The 21,624-nt window shown below is 43.9% G+C and overlaps 1 long non-coding RNA gene across 2 annotated transcripts in view; it reads right to left on the reverse strand.

Annotated features, from left to right (window-relative positions):
* LOC128347649 (uncharacterized) overlaps positions 1–21,624 on the reverse strand; it is a 68,827-nt gene that overhangs the window by 10,774 nt on the left and 36,429 nt on the right. The window contains exon 2 of one of the 2 annotated variants that reach the window (XR_008317641.1): positions 17,800–18,271. The exons of the other annotated variant lie outside the window; for it this stretch is intronic. This is a non-coding gene — a long non-coding RNA (uncharacterized LOC128347649). Of the gene's footprint in view, positions 1–17,799; positions 18,272–21,624 lie in introns of those variants that run through there. 2 annotated transcript variants of the gene reach the window in all.

The following is a 21,624-nucleotide window of genomic DNA, read 5'->3' on the forward strand; positions in this document are numbered from 1 at the left end:
GATGGAATTGGACATGATAGATATCTTGAAATGATATGGTGAAATAAACTTTATCTATAGAATGCTACTGAGGGTGTGAAAAGATCAGTGAAATGTTTCCTGTAACCCTCTGGAAGTGTGTATAGCCCATATTTGCTGGCTGAGGCAACCCTTTTTGACCCTGGGGAGCTGTAGTAGCAGAATTATGTGAGGGAATTCTGAGGGGGTGGGGAGGAGAAGGTGTTGTGTTTTATCTAGTAATCTGTTGTGTTTTGTTGTTTGGACGTTTGTCCCAGTGGGGATCCTGCAGAGAGTATGGGGGTGGAGCCAGAAAGAAAAGGGAGGGAAAGGAGAAGGAGAAAAATGGAGTTGCTTCTGAATAAAGTCTTAGTTACACTAGCATAAGATTTCTTTGTGTTTGCAAGGAAAGAAGTAATAAAACATTTGGCAATGAGATTTTGAACCAGCTATGCATGTGAGCCTGCAAAGCTAGTGAAAGTCCCTGCATCTTCCTTTCATTGCATTACTGGGCCTACATTCCAGAAGTTTCAATGCATTCCTGGGCCTACATTCCAGAACTGGTGCGCATTCTACTATTCAGAAGCTGCTGCTGTGAGTGCCTCCAGGCGGGCAGCGAGACTCAAGAGTCGCCTTTGAAGCACAAATTAATAGGCGCTTACCTCTGCTCTGGCTGCAGCTGCAAAATACTCTGGGCAGCAGCGCACTGCCTGGCACTCCCTGTGGTGGCGGAAAGGCTCCGCCACTCACCTGGCCACTGGTAGGGGATGGACTCCGCAGAAGCCAGGTGAGTGGTGGAGCCGATCCGCCACCACAGTACGTGCCGGGCAGTGCACTGCTGTAGTTTGCAGCTGCAGTCGGAACAGAGGTAAGCCCCTATTAATTTGTGCTTAAAGGTGCCTCTTGCTGCCCCTGCACCTGCTACTATTGCTGCTGATTGTTTATCCAGCTTCCTGACCTGCACAGCCCCTGAAGGTACTTTTTTCTTATCAGTCCTGAACTCTGTTGTTCCCCAGATGCCCACTGTAGCATGGCTCAAATATCACCACCACCGTTTTTCTTGTCCACCCCAGGAGAGCCTGCTCTTCCCTGGAAACAATGGATGCACTGGTCTATGACCGCAATAAAGGACTGACTGACTGACTGGAAACAATGGAGGTCCTATTTCTGAAATTACCTGCTCACTATACAGACCCCAGATTTTACTCCAGCACAGCAGAAGGCTATATTGCTTCACTGCCTGGGCCCTGAAGGCCAAAGAATATATAATCATTTGCCCTTTCCTACCAACTTGGGATGCCAACGCTTATGAAGCTGCTCTTCAAGCCTTAGGTGATCATTCCAAGCCTACTTTGAACGTGATTGCTGAACATTACAAGTTCTGTTCTAGATGCCAACTGCCTGGTGAATCTATCAATCAGTATGTCACAGCATTGTATGCCTTAAGTGTAACCTGTGAGTTTGCCAGCTTTACTGATGAAATGATCAGGGGTCAAGATTGTTATGAAAAGAAACTGCTCCAAACTGCATGAAAAATTGTTACTGGAAGGGAGACTTACCTTGGATAAAGTTATAGAGATAGCCAGTCAGGAAAATGCTCTTCACTGTGTCAAATCACTCTCTTTGGTACCCCAAAACTGACCTCCTGAAAGCCAGGCTCTTCAGTCTAAATCCTTTCAAGCCCAGTCTTCTCATATGGCATTGCCCCAGAGAGATGAAGCAAAGGAAAGGAAGAGCTACCAATGCTACCACTATGGTGACTCAGTCCACAAAGCTGATTTTGCTCATTGTCCTGTACAGACGGTTACTTGCAACAAGTGAAAGAAAAGGGGAAACTTTGCTAAAGTTTGCAGATCTGCAGTCTACTCCATGACTGATTCACTGAGCGGGCTTGCGGGCGGGTGGTGGGGAGGGCTTCAGAAGCTCGCCTTCCCTTCAGATGATCCTGCTGCCGTTTCTAGGCCTGTGGATTGTGCGCCCAGACATTCGGCTGCTGTCCCAGGCACGATGGAAGTGTGGGGGTTGGGACATGGAGTCCTGGCCCCTGGAAATCCCACAGTGCACCATGCAAGTGCTCAGTGCATTGTGGGGATCCCCCAGCAATGGGCAAGCACCCATCAATGTTTTAGCTGAAAGCAGCCAGCGCTGACACACAGTCTAGTAAATGGGGTTAAGGGAGAGCCTGGTTCCTTAACCTTGTTTAAGGGCCTGGCTTCTTTGTTGGATCTGCCACCAAAGCAAATTTTGCCAGATTTACCTGGTGGTTCCCACAGGCAGCCAAGCCTGGGCTTAGGTGCCCTAGCCTGGTCTTGGCTGCTCATGAGAACAGCCTCACTATATGATAAGGATGAGGCAGATTGACCACTTTCTGACAGTGTTCCAGGTGTGACAGACTCAGAGTTTGCTTCCTCACATTGTCAAGTTAAACTTAATGGCCATGAAGTGTGAATTATGGCCGATTCTGGTTCTCTGAACACTATCATTTCCCATATGCTTTACATCAGAGCTGCACTTGCAACCTTCACACATCCACCCATTGGGATATGGGGGTTCCCCTATTGCCATAAAAGGATACTTCACTGCTGTTCTGGATTACAAAGGATGTACTGCAGAAGGGAAAGTGTACGTGTCACAAAAAGGAGTCTCAATGTTGGTGTGGAAATGTCAGAAAGATCTACAGATAGTGTTAGACCCTGTAGCAGATTTAACCAAGCATTTGTCTCAAAGCAAGCTCACGTAAGGGGAAGAAAAATGCTGAATCATCCCCTCTCTATGCTGTCACCCACAAAGGCTGTTCCTTTAAACTTAAACTGTTTATTCTGTATCTCAATGCTGCCACCACGTCCACTTTTTAGGAGAGTGGGTGAAATTCCAGGGAACTTGAGGGGTGACATTCCAGGAACTTGTGGGTGAAATTCCAGGGAACCTGAGCCATTTTGGAAGGGCGGTATATAAATAAAATAAATAAATAAATAAATAAAATAAACTTTCCTTCTCTTTTCCAATGGAAAAGTACAAGAAAACCTTCCACGTGAAGCCTACACGTGATAAGAAAGCTTTGGTAGAGTGCTGAGCAATCAAAATTGAGACATGTGCTGCACCAGAGTAAACCCCTTTTCAGCCTTCCTTTCCTGAGTTAAAAATCCACTCAGAGGCTTAAAAAATTTCCAAAGAACAAGAAATAAAATAAACTTTATTCAAAATACTACAGACTGCTTCAGGGGCCACAGAAATCACCACCAGCCAATTACAAAAAGCAACTTTACTGGGAACAGCCTATATTCTGCGACAATATCTATAACAACAGCAACAACATCGACAATTAAATTCAGCCATCTCAGGTCCTTGGGAAGGACTTGCTGTCTGGATAAAACAAACCAGTCAATAATACCTGTCTGACTGTGTAAACAACAACAACAACAACAACAATAATAATAAATTTAAGAGATATGAACACCATCAAGGTAGTGGATTGTGATCCATTATCAAGTATCTGGTGGCTATTCTGGTGGCAGTGGGAATAGAAGAAGTAACATTGGCAGGTTAGCAGGCCATTACAGGGGAAGGGAAATCAGAAATTTAAGAGCTGTTTATCCTCCTGGCTGTCCTGCCAGTTCTTTGACCTCATGGAACAGTGCCAGCTACCCACAAAGTCTCACCATGATCCTTTGTAATGACAGGTTGGTCCAGAATAAATCAGAATTCATCCATGATCTGATTATGGATGAAGGGGCCGACCTGGTGTGTATCACAGAGACCTGGTTGGGGGAGACTGGTTGGGGGAGACTGGACACCCAGTTTACTCCCAGCTTCTTCTTTAACAAATTTGTTAACCAATTTGTTAAAGATGTTAAAGAGCATTGGAGACAATATGGAGCCATGGGGAATGCCATATAAAAGTTCATGTTTTGAAGAACAACAGTCTCCAAGTCTGCCCAAGATAGTAGATGCCTCCCTCTCCCAACCCCCTCAGGCACTCCAAAATGATACTATGGTGATAGTATTGAAAGCCACCAAGAGATCCAAAAGGACCAAAAGAGTCACACTCCCTCTTCCAATTCCTAATTGGAAATCATCCACCAGGCTGACCAAGGCAGTCTACACCCCATGGCCCACCCAAAAACCAGTTTGAAATGGGTCTAAATAATCAGTTTCCTCCAAGACTGCCTGGAACTGAGAGGCCACCATTCTCTCAATTATCTTGCCCAACCATGGAAGGTTGAAGACGGGCCTATATTTGCTTAAATCTGAAGGGTCCAATGCAGGCTTCCTCTGCTCCATACTGTCTGCAATGCTTTTTGACATCTACATGAAACCCTTGGGAGAGATCATCAGGAGATTTGGTGCACGGTGATATCTGTATGCTGATGACACCCAAATCAATTTCTCCATGTCAACATCATCAGGAGAAGGCATAACCTCCCTAAATGCCTGCCAGGAGGCAATGCTGGGGTGGGCGAGGGAATAACAAACTGAGACCGAATCTAAATAAGACAGAGGTATATTGTGCGGGATCAGAACTTGGGAGACAATTTTGATCTGCTGGTTCTGGATGGGGTCACACTCCCCCAGAAGGAACAAGTACACAGTCTGGGGGTGCTTCTGAATCCAAACCTCTCCCTCATGTCTCAAGTTGGGGCAGTGGTCAGAGGTGTTTTCTATCAGATTTGGCTGATATGCCAGCTGTTTCTGTTTCTTGAGATAAATGACCTCAGAACATTGGTACATATGCTGGTAGCCTCCAGAATTGACTACTAGGGGTGTGCATTTTGGAATTTTCTTGTTTCGATTTGTATCTGAATCGAAACATCCCTGTTTTGTTTTGTACCCAATAATTCCACTTGGGGGGCACTGGGGTTGCCCAGAGCGAGGGGTTGTGTAGTGCACATAAGGTGCCAACCAACCCCACACCCACAAGCCTGTGGGGTACTGGGTTTTGTTGTTTCTAAGGTGTTCATTGTAGATTCTCTGGTAGCATATGAGATTTTCAGTGAAAAACAAGCATCCACTCTACACTCAGAACACCACAGAAACTACACTCAGAACACCACAGAAACAGCAGAACTCAGCACCCCATGGGTTAACAACCCTTCCCCTGGCCAATGTGGGGTCAGTAAAGAGTGGGAAGAAGCAAAAGAGCCAATGGGGAACAAGGAGGGAATTGTCAGCAGGTCAGCCCATGATTTAGGTCACGGATCAGAAGGCTGGAAGGGTGGGAAATTCAAAGAGATGTCAAACACAAAATGGAGACTGACTCAGAGCTCACCACAAAATGGAGGTCCAAAACAACAAAACGTTTTGTAGCTGAAACAGGGATGTTTTGTTTTGTATACAAAACTTTTGGATCTGGAAAATGGGTGTTTTGTTTTGTCTACAAAACACTGGAAACAGGCTGTTTTGGGTACAAAACGTTTTGTATCCGAAACGTTTCGCACATCCCTATTGACTACTGCAGTGAATGTGTTCTATGTGGGGCTGCCTTTGTACATAGTCCCAAAACTGCAGATAGTACAGAATGTGGCAGCCAGGTTGGTCTCTGGGTCATCTCGAAGAGACCATATTACTCCTAATATTGAAGGAACGAAAATGGATACCAATAATTTTCTGGGCAAAATACAAGGTGCTGGTTATAACCTATAAAGCCCTAAACTGCTTAGGCCCTGGGTATCTGAGAAAACATTTTCTTCACTAAGAGCCCCAATGCCCATTGAGATAATCTGGAGAAGTTCATCTGCCACCAGCTCCTCTGGTGGCTACACAGGTGCGAGCCTTCTCTTTTGCCACCCCGAAATTCTGGAATGCGATCCTGGCTGAAATAAGAGCCTCCCCATCTCTGACAACCTTTTAAATTAGTTTTGTTTTGTTTTTTGACAATGAACAATTTGTTTATATTGCTGTAAACTACCCCAAAATAGAAGTTTGGGGTGGTGCACAAACAAACAAATATCTGTGAAATGCTGCTTGCTCAGAAAGAGGCCTCCCTGTTCACAACTTTGGACTTGTCTTTGGCCTATCATCAAATTCTTCTGCTCAAAAGTTCTCACAAATACACAGCCTTCATTACCCCAGAGGGTATTTTTCAATACAAAAGACTGCCCTTTGGATCAGCCTCTGTAGCTTCGGTATTTCAAAGAAGGATGAATGCCATTTTTGGGACTACGGATGGCATCACTTTCTTTCAGGATGACATTTTATAGTGTATGACAAAACCACTGAGGAGCATGATGCTAAACTGACAGGAGTCTTACGAAAATTCCAACAACATGGACTTACTCTCTCTGCAGAGAAATGTCAGCTTTGCACACACTCTGTGATGTACTTGGGACACACACAATATCTCAGAGTGGTGTACATACCAAAACAGACTTGGTGAAATGTGGTGAAGCACCAGAGCCACTCTATTCTCACACTATTTGGGAAGCACCAGAGCCACACAACATGCACTTCGATCATTTTTAGGACTCATTATTACTCCAAATTTGTTAAACAATTTGCCTCAAAAACTGCTCCATTGCATTTTCTTTTTAAAAAGAATGTAGCATTTAATTGGGATGCACCCTGCAAAACTAGCTTTCAGACTATCATATTGATCATTGCTGAAAGTCCTGCTCTCACTTCTTTTGACACCAACAGGCACACTATTGTTCACTGATGCTTCTGAATATAGCAAAAATGGGACAGGAAAGTTACAGTTGCCTTTGCTTCCAGAGTGCTTACTGCATCAGAGAAGATGCATTCTGTTGTTGAAAAAGAAGCTCTAGCATGTTTGTGGGTGGTGAGGCACTTCAGGACTTACTTGTGAGGCAAAAAAACCTCACTTTACGGTCAGACCATAAACCCCTATCTGCTTAATTTACTATTTGGGGATCAAGTTGAGTATTTATTTCTCAGGGATCATGGGAGGGTATGCCCTCAACTCCTGCCTGTAGGCTTCCAGCAGTATCTGCTGAGCCACTGTGTGGAACAAGATGCTGGACTAGATGGGCCTTTGGCCTGATCCAGCAGGGCTGTTCTTCTGTTCTTATGTTGAGTGACCCCAAGAATAGCCAAATGGATCACCAGACTTATGAACTTTGATTTCCAGGTGGAATACCTTCCAGGTCTTTGGAATATCACTGTAGATTGTTTGCTCGACTTCCAGGCCAAGAGGAAATCCCAGAAAAAGAGAATATAGTAATTGCTCAAATAGCTTCATCCACTCATGGAATGATCACATCTGAGTGGAAAGGGGCCCTCAGTGCTACTCACGTGCTTACTGAACTTAAACCTTACATATCTAATGGATGGCCATGATAAACAAGATACCTGAACATCTTCAACCATACATGCATGTAGCAAGTGAACTAACCCTTCCCAATGAGTTGGCTGAGGACTGATCGTTTGGTGGTGCCAACCTCATTACACGTAAAAGTGATCAAAATTGTCCATGAAGGTCACCTGGGCATAAACTTGACTGAAAGGCAAATCGGAGAAAGTTTCTGGTGTCCAGGAATGGACAAACACATTGAAAATGTATCAGGTATTGTATGGCTTGTGCTGTGACAAATCACAGATGATTTTTACCTCCCCCTTGACTCCAGAAGAGTATTACCAGTAGTTCCTGGGGATGCTCTGAATATACTGGGGACTTTTGATAACCAACCCACAAACCAGAGATTTGTTATAGTGATGGTGGATTACTATTCCAAGTGGCCAGATGTTTCATTTGCTGACAACATTACTACAAACAAGATGATCTAGTTCATGGCTAAAGTTTTTGCAAGCGAAGTTCTTCCTAAAGAACTAGTGACTGTCAATGGGACACAGCTTACCTCATTTGAAGTGGAGCTATATTTGCATAACCATGGGATAAAACACAATGTTCTTTCCTTATACCATCCTTAAGAGAATGGCTTAGTGGAAAAATGAACATGTTAATGAAGGAAAGTTTACAACTGGTTACTATGCAACAACAACCCTGAAAAGAGGCAATCCATGAAACTCCATATCAAACTACTCCTCATTCTACTACAGGAAAATCACCATTTGAACTGCTGAGAGGATGTAGAGCTACCATCAAACATACCCAATGGCAACAACTGATGGGGCTTGCCATGCCACCTCACCCTGTGGATGTAGAGATTCATGATTGGGTAGGGGAGAAACAAAAATATAAATTGTATGTGTATCAGAGCCGGCAGAGGGCCCATCAGAGCCTGTAACAGAGCCGGCAGTCATATGGGTGGCTAATCTGGTTGCCTAGGGCTGCCTCCCTGCTCGTCTGTGGGGAGAGCGGGCTAAGCCCACTCTCCCCACTAACACTCTCAAAGAGGATCTCGCTGATCGTGAGACCCACCTCAGGATGTGAAACCTTCATTTCAGGTGGGGAATTGTTCAAGTATGGTTGCCTTATAAAGTGACAAAGGGATGTTCTCAATATTCTGGACCAAAACAAATATTCCAAGGAGATTCTGTCGGATGGAAAGAAATGCTATAGTTTGAGGCTTTCCAGTATGCATACTATGAGATAAGAGGGAAGGGAGCATGATATCAAGAGAACTACTGAAGAGCAATTTGACCTTGCCACCAGTTTTGTCCTCACAGATGAGGCTGATTAAAGTGATGGACAATCCTCAGTACCAAAGGAAAAATCACAAATGGCTCCTGTGCCCGAGAATAGGAGAAGTCTGCAAGACAGCAGACCACCTAAAAGACTTCAAGACTTTGTCACTAAATTTTAAATCAATTCAATTTCAGACACCTTTTAAAGTGGTGATTCTCTAGTATTTAGCAGGGGGAGAGCAACTGGCCCTATCTATCTCCAGCATAGCGTCCCTCCAGTAGCTGTTGCTGGTATCTGCCTTAATCTTCTTTTTAGATTGTGAGCCCTTTCGGGACAGGGGACCATATTAATTAATTATGTATTATTTATTTTTCTGTGTAAACCGCTTTGTGAACTTTAGTTGAACTTTAGTTGGAGAGCAGCATATAAATATCAGTAGTACTAGTAGTAGTTCTTGTTGTAGTTGTTGTTATAAAGAGTCAGAGCAGTTATAAAACAGAAGGTTCATCACAAGAGGTTTTTCAATCTCGTCAGCTTGATCGCCTTCACTCAGCTTCTTAGATCTCAGGCTGTAGCTACTTTGGAGAAGTACAGGTTGAGATTTTCCAAGGACAAAAGTGGGTGTAACTAAACACAGGTAGGCTGCTGATTAAACAAAAACAACAACAACAACAAAGAACAGCCTGATGTGTGTGAATGCATGCATTCTTGTAAGTGTTCCTCTGCACCCCAAGTGAGCAGCAACTTCCCTCTTACTCCAGTTCCAAATATACACTGGATTCCACTCCCTGATCCAAAGGGCTCTGATCTCAGACTCCATGTCAGATTTATTATCTATATATAGATAGCTAATACGTATGTGGCAAGCCCTGCCCACACAGTGCTTTACCAATCAGAGGTAATGGAACAGAAGCACCGTGGTGATTGGGCAGTGGAGATTCCATAGGCAGATAGGGAAAAGGAGCCTATGATGGTTATGGGCAGTTGGAATGCAATTACTACTGGTCGGAAGATGTGCTTGATTGTAGAGGAGAGAATATATATGGACAGGGGTCTGTGAAGAGAGGGGTCGTAAGGTAGGAAAGAGCCCCTTCAGAAGAAGGAGGGTGCCACTGTGCAAATTAGATGAGGAAACAAGATCTGTCAACTCAGGAAGGAAGAGGGGGGAAGGGAAGGGATGAAAGACAGAGGGGAAGAGCGAGCAGAGAAGAGAAAGCAAGAGAGAAAAAGAAGTGAGGGGAAGAGAGAAAGAAGGAAGGGTGAGGAGTGTCAGAGGCCTGAGGGTAATGAGGGCCATGACGGTGGCAGCGAGGAAGGGCCTGGTCAACCATGGCTGCTGCTTAGGGCTATTGAAGCCATTGGTGGAGGAGGCAGGCAGGCAGGCGAGGGATGGGCCTTGGTCTGTCAGCATCCTGAGGGGAATGAGCGGCCATGGTGGTGATAGTATCAACAGCGAGGACAGGCCTGGTCAACCACTGCTGCTGCTGCCCACTGCTGCTGCTGCTGGGGGTACGGCTTGGCCAATTGGTGCTGGCAATGCTGCAGTAAGGGGGATGGAACCTGGTCAACAGGATGGAGGAACCAGCAAGAAGGGGGGGGCAATGGAAGCAATGGGATGGAGGAGGAGCAGCAGGAGTACAGCTCAGGTGAGGGTGGAGAGAACTCTGAAGTGAGGGGACTGTGGTGGTGGGTGAGGGGAGCAAGCCACCAGCCACCTAGAGGCAAAGAGGATTTTGCTGCTGCGGGGAGGGGGGCACAAGGGGAAATTCTCCCTTTTGCTGATAAAAATCACCTCTGCCACAGCAGGATGAGACACAGTGTTGGTGACTGGCTCCGGGGAGGGTGGAGGGGGGCAAGGAGGGAAAGGTAGCCCCTTTTCTTTTTCTTTTAAAGTGCCATATAGATAACTCCTCCACAGCGGTGGTCAGTGACAGCCCTTCCCCTCCAGTAACATTATCCCTCACAAAGGGGACACCTGGCTCACCACTTGGCTCCAAAGCTGAACGAGATCTCCTCACCCCCTCAGCAAACGGCTGCCTGAAATGAGGGGCAGAGGCCGGAGAGCTTGCATGGGCTCTCTGGAGCTTGAGGCCATGCCCACGTGTGTGATGTCACACACAAAGGGGGCAGGGCCCTGGGCTCCAGAGAGCCTGTGAGCTCTCCCCTCATTTCAGGCAGCTCTTTGCTGCCTGAACAGCGTTTATTTCATTTTCTCTCCCTCGAGGAGAGAAAGCTTCCCTCTTCGCCCCTTCCACCCTCCCTGCAATCAGCCACCAACACTGTGTTCCATCCCGCCATGGCAGTGGTGATTTTTATAGGCAAAAGGGGGAATTTCCCCTCACACATGCCCTCCCCGCAGCTACTGTCACCCTCTGAGAGACACGGCAAAATTTGAGGAGCGGCAAGTTGTCGCTCCTCAAATTTTGCCACCATAGGCAGACGCCTCCACTGCCTATGCCTTAATCTGCCTATGGGGAGCAATCAAGTACTAGCACGCAGATGTGCTGCACTGGTTAAGACAGTTATTATTATTACAGGAGCTGGCAATTTTAAACACAGCTGGCAATGAAAACCATAACTTTATGAAGTACTTAAGAACATAAGAACAGCCCTTCCTCCTCTCATGACATCATCATGTTGTGCTTTCCCTCACCCATTCTCTAAAATCAGCCAATGTTGTGGAGCAAGACAACACACAACATGACATGATATCATTATGAATGTGCATTACTCTTAGTTGCAGCAGAGAGTTGGAATTCCAAATTGACATGGGTTTGCTGTTCTCAGCAGTCCTATGTTCTTAATCACTTCTAGATCTGCCTCAGACCCAATGTATCATGTAACATAGTGCTAGCAGTAGTAGGATTACATCCCTCCAATAGTAAGTAGTAGGAGCAACGTTTCATCACTCTACAGCTGAGAGAAATGTGAACCCTCCCAGTATATAGGTTAAGTTACAAGCAAGGCTTTACAACTGAAAATATAGGTCTGAAGCAGAGAGGGATACTGAGCTGCAAGTTAAAATATTTAGCTTAGGTATGGAAGAGTTGAAGAAGAGGCATTTTATCTCTGAATAGATACAGCCATGGCAGATAAAGAGTAGGCTGTGGAAAATAAAACTGTTTGGGTAGCTGATTGGAGAAAGGAGGAACAGAGATAAGTGAGATTCTGTATTGCAGACATTCCCTCAGCTCAACATACAGAAGCATTAACTGGCTGTTTTGATATTCACTGTCAGCCTAGAAAAAGAATAAAAGAGTAGAAGGATATAGTTCCCTTACTGGAGATCAAGCAACTGGACGGTATAGGCAAACACATCACCAGATTTCATATGCTGGCAGCGAGTTACCATTTCAAACATATTAAAGATGCACTGATAATGTGACTAGATATTGTGTGGATATATAATATGAGAATGGTATGAGAATGAAGCTGACAAAGCTGAGGGAAATGGTTGCAGATTTGCAAGGCTGCAGAGATACCTAAAGATAGAATTAGGTCACAAAAAAACACCCTTCCATAAAAAAATAAAAACCAGGAAACCAGATAAATGACAAGCAATGTAGACATGATGGGAGAGAGCATACAAGACAGAGGGAAGGGTCCAACTATTTTCTGTTAGCACTGCTAACTAGATCATTGACTACTATTAGGAATAATTGTGGAAGTTCCTTTGCAGGTGACTTAGGGATAATTTAGGTATATAGCAGGAGTAGACAACCTACTCAAAAGAAGACTTTTGAGGATACCGTGGACAGCCAGGAAAACAAATGGATCCTAGAACAGATCAATCCAGAATTTTCACTCAAGGCACAAATGACCAGGTTCAAACTATCATATTTTGAACACGTTGTGCAAAGACCCTTGAGAAGTCCATAATGCTGGGGAAAGTTGAAGGAAAGAGAAGAGGATGACCAGCAGCAAGGTGGATGGACTCATTTACAACAGCAATGAATGCACCACTGAGAGACCTTAAAAGGCCAAACTGAAGACAGATCATCCTGGAGAGAATCAATTTATGTGATTGCTAAGAGTCAACACCAACTGATGGCACTTAATCAATCAATAAGACAACCTTGGCTCTCCAGCTGTTCAATAAAACTCCCATCTTCCAAGGACACAATTAATAGTGGCGGGCGATGCTGGCAGTTGTAGTTAAACAACAGTTGGAAAACCCAACCCTACCTGTGGTATATAGTTTAGGATTAACCCAAAGGGTCACTTTTCCCAGAGATTTTTGGGAATAACTAAAACATGCTCCTTCAGCAATCTTTTCCTCTGTTCAATGACAGAAGGTGAATGTTTTCACTTATTGAGACTAGGGTGACTTCTACTTTGTTTGTCCTTAGTGATATCAGTTCATAGCCAACTCTGATTGACCTTGAATCATCACAACATCATCTGGTTCATGACATGATCCCTGATTCCTTGAGTTCACTCATGTCACTCTTCCCTTAGTGATGACAATGCAGCTAAAGATGGCATCAAAGGAAGGCAGACATTCAGATTGCAGAGAAATGGTGTAAAAAATGTCAGTATAGATAACATTGAGGTTATTTTTCAGGAAATACCTCTCTTTCTCTCATACTACTTTTGCTCAAAACATGAAACTGGCACATATTTTGCATAGTCCTAATAGGTTGTTACTTCAAGATGGAGACTGGACTAAAGGTTTCTCCCCAAAATGAGCGGTCAACTATTCTAGAAGGTGTAAACATCAGGGGATGGACTTAGGCAAGGTTTGATGTCTGACCATTTTGTAAAATTACCGATTAGCACCCCTCCCTCCTCAGATATTCTCCCTCATGTGAGAGGCCTTGGAGACACCCTGCCTATGGTGCCCCATTTTCATCAGGACGCTGCCAGATGAAATGCCCTTTCAGCAGTGCACTCTTTTGATGCTTTCTATTTTGCATATGCACACCCAGTCCTAATGCAGCAAATGGCATGGCACAAATCTTGGGTGGTGGATTCAAGTCTTGTTAATGCATATAGAAAGCTTTTGAAAAGCCTACGTTTTGCTTTTTTTAGATCACATAAATAGGAATTTAAGATTCCTGCAGATAGGCTGGAATTAAAATATGCTAGGAAGTAATGAATGAGGTACTATAGACATTCACAGAAAATAGTATTGGTGGGGGGAGAGAAAGTATTCAGTCAAAAATGGTTATGGGGGCAATAGAAAGCTCCAGAATCATCATGGACAAAATCAAGCAACAGACCTAACAATGTTTTGAGAAAAGGGATACATGAAGATTGTAGGCGGTTATTTTTAGAAATTTCAGTAGCAAGATAACTATATTTAGAGCACAGTAATGGCACATGGTTAGAACAATTTATATACCCTATATCAAAGAAACACAATCAAACTATTCTTGCTCTCAGCAGTCAGTGTGATATCCTCAAGTTTGTACAGTGACATGAATTTATTTTTATTTATTTATTTACACAGTCAGACAGGTGTTATTGACTGGTTTGTTTTATCTAGACATCGAGTCCTTCCCAAGGACCTGGGATGGCTGAATTTTATTGTCATCATGAAGAAGAAGAAGAAGAAGAAGAATTGTGGCTCTATAGCCAGTTCAATAAACCATTCATTGGCTCAACATCACAAGTTTCATAAATAATAAAACTACTCTTATTCAAGTACAAAATTATTTTTTACTCTTCCCCAACTCACAAAATAATAATTGCACCAATTTTTTCTGAGTCATGCATATCTACCATGATTTTCACAGTTCCTTATTTGTCGCTGTTGTTAAGTTAGGATGTTAAGAATTTAGAGTCCTTGATTTCCATGAAAAGTACAAGTTAAAGCTTCATTGCTGGCCTATCAATAGACAAGAGTCATGGCCATAGTCACTGGTGGGATGCAAGCTTTCCATGCAGAACATTCCAATCTCAGTCCCCAAAATCTCTATTCAAAAGCATCTCAGGTAGCAGGTCTAGGAAGTGCTTTTGAACAGGTAAAGTAAAGTTGTGCCATCGAGTCAGTGTCGATTTCTGGTGACCACAGAGCCATTTGGTTTTCTTTGACAGAATACAGGAGGGGTTTACCATTGCTATCTCCCGTACAATATGACATGATGCCTTTCAGCATCTTCCTATATCGCTGCTGCCCGATATAGGTGTTTCCCACAATCTGGGAAACATGCCAGCGGGGATTTGAACCACCAAATCCCATAATATTTCCCATAATCTGGGAAACATACCAGCGGAGATTCGAACCAGCAATCTCTTGCTCCCTAGGCAAGTTACTTCCCTGCTGCACCATAGGCAAAAGACTCCGAGATGCTGAAGAACTTCTATCAGTCAGAATCCTCAGTACCAGTCTAGATAGACTAGTGGCCTGGCTCAGTATAAGACAGCTTTATAGGTTCATTTTGGCATTTCAGTTGCCAACCCCTTTAAAATTTAAATATGGTGGCTTACATGATGTGCAACATTATGTCTCCATAACACTCCACCCTGGGACTCTTGCAGACTCCCCATTCACCACAATGGGAGAAAGTGTGGTAGTGTGGCTTGCACAAGTGTTGGTTCTGAACAGTGTTGGGGCTATTTATGAGTGCACGAACTGCCCCGGGATGAAGCATTATGGAGATGTAACACTGGACATCATGTAAGCCATAGAATTTACAATGTCCACAGAATGTCTGTTCTATATTCTTTTCTCAAAAATCAATAATATACATAACAACAACGAGGGCAAACATATTATCAGCTACATTTTGTAAAAAGAAAAAGAGAGAGAGATTATTGATATTTAGTTCATATTTTATTAATCCTCTCTTAAACTAGGTGTCATTCTTTAAAATAAAGGGCCAATTTATATTTATTAGATTTGAGATATATTTATGATATATTCATGTGGGCTTATTTGAGTTTTATAACTGAGAGTATATTGAAATGGCTGAAAACTGACAGAAAGTAACAATTTATCCTGACAGATGTGACCTTATCAAGAATGTAAGTATCATCCATTTCATTTAAAATGTTCGATGGCAGAGAAGGTTGTTATTGTAGATTGCGGATTCTGTTTATTAATGGAAAGCCTTTTCTTTCTTTCTTTCCCTTTTGATGGATTGGTATATGCAAGGAATAAGATATGCAGGACAAAAGGGGGGGACATATTTTAGCAAACCTACCATTTGAATAGCGAAGTCAGAATGCTTAATTGCAGTGTGGTTCACATGAATGCATACAAAATGGCATGCAATTATAGAGCATAATTCTAGCTTCAGAAAATCTAATTCATATTAGGCATCAAGTATTTAAAAAGGTTGAAAATGAGTTTTCCCCTCACATTTTTAAGCAGCAGTAGCAGCAGCCATCTTAGAAAGCTTGTCTAAAATGCAGTTCTCAATAGTCCACAAAAAGAAATGGAAATCCTGTCTTATATAAAGTGTAAGAGAAACACATTCCTGGAAATTTTGTTTCTCAGAATGAATCTTTCTGTTTTGACTTCTCTTCAGAGCTCCATTCCAAAATCTTGTCTACCTTACTTTGTCTCTTACAGCAAAGGGGAGTGATTGCCCAGCAGAAGCCTTCATTTTCTGCAGACAATAGGCTATCATTCACAACGGTAGCTGTGAACTATTGGTTAGGATGCTGTGAGGTAATAGAATGCTTATGGACATTCTATTTGCTTGGGGGAAGCTGGCAGGACTAAAATGCTGACAATGCGGGTTCTATAAAGAAGTGGAATGTGGTTTGGCTGGGGAAAATGCATACAGGGAGGCAAAAGAGGCTTTATGCTGTTGGCATCAGTGACAGACAGAGGGAGCAATGCTGAACAAGTAAAGCAGTTATAGGCTAGGAAGCAGAGTAGAACTTGAAGCAACTTCGTATTCATAGAAATAGGGAAAGGCATAATCATCATACATTTGGGGAAAGGAAGGGTCAGGGAATTGAAGCAGGAATGGAAGAAAATCCAAAACAAGTAATAGGAAAAGTGAGGCTGTGTGCTGTGAACAAGTAAGAAAGATTTGGAGACTAATAGATCTGAAGCCAATAACCTAGTAAAATTAGATCTTTGTCTGTTAAGCCTCTAGTTATTATTTTGTCACATCTAGGCTATAGTTAAAACGTCTATCTATCTATCTATCTATCTATCTATCTATCTATCTATCTATCTATCTATCAGATTTGTACACCGCCCCAAACTTTCATCTCTGGGCGAGTAACAATAACATAAAACAAGTTAAAAACATACACAAAACTGAAAAACAATTTAAAAAAATTAAATGTCAAAACAGATTTAAAGATAAAATTTTAAAAAGGTGAAAAGGCTTGGGAGAAGAGATGGGTTTTCAAATGCCTTTTAAAAATTGTCAGAGATGGAGAGGATCATATTTCAGTAGGGAGCGCATCCCACAATCTCGGTGCAGCAACCGAGAAGGTCCGTCCCTTTGTGGCCACCAGCCGAGCTGGCGGCAACTGGAGATGGACCTCTCCAGATGACCTCAATGGGTGGTGGGGCTCATAATGAAGAAGACATTCTCTTAAATACCCAGCACCCAAGTTGTTTAGGGCTTTATTGGTTATAACCAGCACTTTTTATTTTGCCCGGAAACCTATTGGCAGCCAGTGTAGCTCTATCAGCAAAGGAATGATATGGTCTCTCTGAGATGACCCAGAGACCAACTGGCCACCGCATTCTGTACCAACTGGAGTTTTCAGACTACATACAGGCAGGCCCACATAGAGTGCATTGCAGAAGTCAAGTCTGGAGGTTACCAGCATATGTACCACTGTTTGGAGGTTGTTCATCTCAAGAAATGGATGCAGCTGGCGTATCAGCTGAAGCCGTTAGAAAGCCCCTCTGGCCACCACCTCAACCTAAGATACCAGGGAGAGGTGTGGATCCAGAAGTACTCCCAGACTGCGTACCTGTTCCTTTTGGGGAAGTGTGACCCCATCTAGAACAGGTAGATCAAAATCATTTCTGGAGTTCTGACCCCGCACAATAATTACCTCCATCTTATCTGGATTCAGACTCAGTTTATTCTCCCTCATCCAGCCCATTACTGCTTCCAGGCACGCATTTAGGGAGATAATGCCATTTTATCAGTCTTTTGCATCTGCTCAGTGGACAGAACACATGAGAAAGGATCCAAAGATTTGCTCAACTAGTCCCATCCACCTAAGTGTGTTTTGGACTTGAGATTCCTGTACATGAGATGTCACCCTCCCCTATCATGCTGAAGAAGAAACAGAATGAAACATCCTTTTGAAAATGAGGGGACATGCAAAAGCAATTTGTGGTAATAGCATGGGAGTTTATTTATTTATTATTTATTTAACATATTTCTTTACCACCCCAAACTTACATCTCTGGGTAGTTTACAACAAGCAAACAAAAAGTTAAAACAATAGTTAAAATAAATGACAACAGAAAACTTAACAGTAGTTAAAACAAAATAAATGATATAGTAAAAGTTAAAACATTACAACAATTTAAATTTTAAAACATCTTTAAAAGATATTAAAACTGTTAAGACACTCTTTAATTACAAGCCTAGGTGAATAGGTGCATCTTTAAAACTTTTTAAAAGTTGTCAGAGATGGGGAGGCTCTTATTTCAGCAGGGAGCGCATTCCAAAGCTTTGAGGCAGCAGCGGAGAAGGCCCATCCCCGAGTAGCCACCAGACAAGCCGGTGGCAACTGCCGACAGACCTTTCCTGATTATCTCAATGGACGGTGGGGTTCATAATGAAGAAGACTAGTTTGCTGTCAAAAGAAGAAAATGCATAGTTAGAAATATAAGATGGTGAATGCAAGCTAAAGCAACTCTTCAGATTTTAGTTATGCATAGCAAGCAGGACTAAAGGTAGTGGTCAATAAACAGAGCCTCTATGGGGTATTTAGGGGCATCCATCCATCACAGGCTTGCGACAATCTGTTGCAACTGCACAGGCATGCTTGAATGCCTCGCAGTTTTCAAGGGCCACTGAGTCAGATGGACAGGCCCAGCAGCTGCTCCTCCCACCACTGCCACCTGGGGAGGGAGGCCTGCTTAGCTCACCCCCCGCCACAATCCCCTGGCCATACACATGGTGGCTGAAATTATGGAAAAGATGGGCAGTTCGGAGTGGCAGGGCAGTGGCAGCAGACTTCTGGAGAGCCCCCCCCCAAAAAAGTTGCAGGTTTCTTTTAAAAAAAAAAACTGTGGTGGAACAGTCCAGGTGCCAAAATTACCTAGGTGCACCACGGCTTGTGGATCCCGGCGCTGCTGTGGTGCTAAACCCTGTGCCGCAGCCTGGCTCTTAGCCTAGGTTAAGGGTGCAAACTCGGCTCTAAAGATCATGTGTCAGCACATGTGCTGACAAAGAGACAGGTGCCTAGAGTGCCCATCTCCTGGGGGAATCCCCCAGCGCACTGCACTCAGTGTGCCGTACACTGTGGGATTCACAGAGGCCAGGACAACGAGCCCTGGCTTCTGTTGAGTAGCGCTGCTGGGAACAGCATGGAGAGTCACTTGCACTGCTCCCGGCAGTGCTGGTCCTCTCAGCACATGGCTTGCATGCTGCAGGGGCTCGGCACAGTCATCAGGGGGAAAGTAGGCTGAACCCTGCCTTGCCGGCCAATGTGCAAGCACAGTCGTGTGAATAGCGCCAATGCATTGCTATTTGCTTACAGCGTCCTGAATCCTGAGAGCGGTTAATACAGAGGATGACAGCTATTTCCCTCTGGTCTGCACTTCTGGGATAATGATCCAATCCAGGCCATCGGTTTGGCTGCATGTGTCTTTGAGCATGTCTCAGAGTGGCAGACAGCAGGAAAAATGGTGGCGGCAGCAAAGCCCATGCTGCTTAGGAGGCATTGTTACACAATAGATGTAGCCAGAATGGCAGATTCAATGGTAGTGAAAGAGACAGGAGTATGCCAGACACTGTGAGACCCAAACATTTAAAAGAGTAAGGTGCATAGGTAGCTGTTTTTTCTCCAGCCCTACCTAAAGGTTGCAGGGATTGAACCTCAATTGTCATGCACATGGGACAGGGCCTTCTCGGTTGTTGCCCTTCGACTCCGGAATGCTCTCTCAGTGGGTGTCCATTCTCTGGCATCTGTGGCTGCTTTTAAAAACAACTGAAAACTCTTATTTTTTCATGTTTTTACCCCTTAAGAGTTGCCAGTCTATTGTTTCCAGCCCTCTGTTTTTGTTATGGCTGTTGCTTTTTGGTGTTTCTATGTTTTTATGCTCTTAATTGATTTTAATATTTCCTTGCGATTTTATGGAATTTTATTGTATTAACTTTTGTAAACCACCTTGGGATAAGCTTTATAAAAGGCAGTATACAAATCCAGCAATAAAAACAAGCCTGGGACCTTCTGCATGCAAATGCAAAGCAGATGCTCCACCACTGAGCCACCATTCCACCCCCAAGCATTTGGAGAGTGCAGGAAGTGCCATAAGAGAGTTAACGTCACTTTGAGCACACAGAGCTCATTCCTGCTACTCCAGTGTCTTCCGTGTGTGGCCTCACATCTGGACACCATCTTAAGATTGTAAATAAACAGCAGTGGAATGGGTGAAGGGGAAACTGGGTCACGCTATGAAAATACTAGTGGAAGGGAGTGCAGCACTGCCATTGAAATAGTTAAGGCCTTACAAACACTACAAATTTTAGTGCCTCCACCCCCCACCCCATTAACCTTGTAACTGTATAGGGTAAAATAAATAGATAAAATAAATTCATGGATGCAGACTTCTTGCATTTTAGCATAGCGCAGTGGCCCAGGCCAGGGTCTTTCAGCCAGAGGTTCTTGAATCCTGGAAATACTCTGAAGGTTCATGCAGCACACACAACTCTCCCAACCCCTTGCATACTATATTGTTGGCTCCCTTTCCAGGAAGAGAGGCGGAAGAGTGACAGACAGCATCCTTCTCTCCTGCTATCCATGTGAATGGTTGGCTATGTGCCCAGGCTCAGTCCAACCTTCCCTCAGCCTGATTAATAAGCAGCAAAGGAAGTGCTGCCCAATCACGGTATCAGCATTGCCTTTGCTGATAAGCCTGCCAGTCAGGCGGAGGGAGGGGTTGCCTAAGCCTTACCTAGCCTGCCAGTCATGTGAAGAGGAAGAGGAGAAGTGGGAGTCAGGACAGGAGTATGCTGTGGAGTAGGGACATGCAAAACGTTTTGACCTGAAACAGGCCATTTTGAGTGTCTTGCGCTCAAAACAAAATGCCCTTTAAATAAAGGGCTTGTTTTGAGCTCGGATTAAAAAAAACCCCAGTTTGATTCAAAATGTTTCAACATTTTGAGTGCCATTTTGGAGGCTTGTTTTTTTTCCCCCTTGCTGATTAGTTTTCTGGCACTGGCTTTCAATCCTATGGGGGTTTGGAGGAAAGGTTAAAATTTTCTTTAAAATTGCCTGCTTGCCCATTTCTTTGGGGGGAGGTGTGTAGGTAGCACCCATCATGCCCTACCACCCAACCCACTTTGGTGTCCCAAGCAGCTACCCATTGGGAACAATAGGATGTTTTGAATTTCCCCATTGTTCCCTGTGGTCATAACACTCGAAAAGTTTCAAGGTTTGTTCTGTTGAAACAACCAGGTCAACCACAGTTTTGATGAAACATTCCAACCATCTGCATTTTGTTTCAAGTTCGAAACAAAACACACAATCTATTTCATGCAGATCCCTACTGTGGAGCCCTGGCCAAGAGGCTCCCGAGATTGGGAGTGGGGAGGGTGCCACAACATACATTTGGGGTTTTTGTTTGTTTGTTGTCTGAGCAGATTCACTTAGCTTATATTTTATTTCCCATTGACTTTGGCAAGATTTACTTCTGGGGTATGGAGTACCTGTACTGCTTATATGGAGTACCTGAGCTGAAGGTTTGAGACAGAAGGGGTACACTTGTTGAAAAAGGTTGAAAACCCCTGGACTAGGCTCATGGTTGGGGCCTTTGAGTGTGGGCCCTATCTCAGAATGGGCCCTCTAAATCAGGGATCCTCAATGCTGGGCCCCCAGATGTTAGTGGACTTCAACTCCCATAATCCCAAGCCCCAGTGGCCTTTGGTTGGGGATTATGGGAGTTGAAGTCCAATAACACCTGGGGGCCCAACGTTGAGGAT

The sequence above is a fragment of the Hemicordylus capensis genome, chromosome 2 (genome assembly GCF_027244095.1).
Source record: "Hemicordylus capensis ecotype Gifberg chromosome 2, rHemCap1.1.pri, whole genome shotgun sequence".
In the NCBI taxonomy this organism is placed as follows: domain Eukaryota; kingdom Metazoa; phylum Chordata; class Lepidosauria; order Squamata; family Cordylidae; genus Hemicordylus; species Hemicordylus capensis.